This window comes from Mirounga angustirostris, unplaced genomic scaffold (genome assembly GCF_029215605.1).
Source record: "Mirounga angustirostris isolate CCGP_5_RB_7025 unplaced genomic scaffold, mMirAng1.0.hap1 SCAF_8, whole genome shotgun sequence".
NCBI classification, from domain to species: domain Eukaryota; kingdom Metazoa; phylum Chordata; class Mammalia; order Carnivora; family Phocidae; genus Mirounga; species Mirounga angustirostris.
In genome coordinates, this window is record NW_026991716.1 from 43,033,203 (window position 1) to 43,034,828 (window position 1,626).

The window sequence follows — 1,626 nt, forward strand, 5'->3', positions numbered from 1 at the left end:
GAGAAAATGATAAATAACAAAAATAGAAAAATGAACTGAGAATGTGCCTTGGTGGGTTGGCAATTTTTAGATGAAGAAATAAAAGTAGTCAATCAAAAAAGATTCTCAGCCTCCTTGATATAAATTCAAACAATAGGGAACACTATTTCTCCTACTATATGGACTAAATTAAGATTGTTAATATTCTGTTTTGGTGGTTGTGTAAATTGTCGAAAAACAGTAATTGGTACAACATTTTTGGATGGCTTTTGATCTATCAATTCCACTTCTGTGAAAAATTTCAAAGTGTGCAAAAACATATGTACAAAGATATTCACTGAGGCAGTATTTACAGTACCAAAAAATAAAACAACCTGTAAATAATTCAAAAGGCCATTAATAGAGACTTGGTCATGGTCAGGAAAAAAAAAAATGGAATGCACCATTTGGAGCAATGACTTAATATGGAAATAAACATATGCATTGACATGGGAATATGCCTATGGATGGACTGAAAAAGTACAGTTGCTGAGCAATACGTGTAGTATAATTATAAGCCATTTACATGTAAGAACATGAACAAAAATTCCAGTTAATATAAATCAAACTGTTAATAGTGGTTGTTCTGAAATGTGGGATTCTTTGAGACCTTTACCTTTTATTTTACACATTTTTGTATTATTTGAATTTTGTACAAGTATTTTTTACATAATCTGAAAGAAAAGCATAAGAATGTGGGTGTGATTAAAATATGGATTTAAGAATAGGCCGATTTTTAAATTTATACTGATATATTTGATTTCAATTTATTACTTCACAAAAAAAGTCATCCTGAGTTATGGTTAAAACATTCTCCTCTCAGGGCGCCTGGGTGCCTCAGTTGGTTAACGGTCTGACTTCAGCTCAGGTCATGATCTCCTGATCCTGGGATCAAACCCCACATTAGGCTCCCTGCTTGTCAGGGAGTCTGCTCGTCCCTCTCCCTCTCCTTCTGTCTGTCCCCCAACTTGTGCTGTCTCTCTCACAAATAAATAAACAAACAAACAAACAAATAAATAAATAAAATCTTAAAAAAAACAAAAAACCATTCTCCTCTCAACATGAATGAATGAATCAATCAATGAATCAATCAATCAGTCCGTGAGAGAGCTTCCCTCTCAGGCCTCTTACTGTCTCTCTCAATAAATTTGTTTAGAGAGTTCCTCTTTCTCAGGGTTCTTCCCCCAGAAAGGAAACCGTCCCCAAGCGCTTTCAATTCCTGTCTTTACAAAGTGTCTGCCATAAAGTTCCTTTCCCTTTCATTTTGGTTTAAAGCATATTCAAATAGACCCATTAACTAACATTTTCATTTGGGGAAGAGAGATCTGAATGTGGACTTCCATTAGAAATGGGAATTCCTACAAAGCTGTTTCCCTTGGCATTAATATCAGTTCCCTGGGCTTTGTCTTTTAACAAAACTCTGCTGCGTGGTGATCACAACATCTTTCTGCTTTGTAAATGCTCTGTTTAATCAGATTCTGAAACACTGAGCCTGTCTCCAAATTCTGGGTTCTCGTTTCTAACCTGATCTGAGGTAAAACCGCACACTGCTCATGGGTAGGGAGTGACTAACGTCCTAATCAGCAGGTCATGTTAATAGGTCTTGCG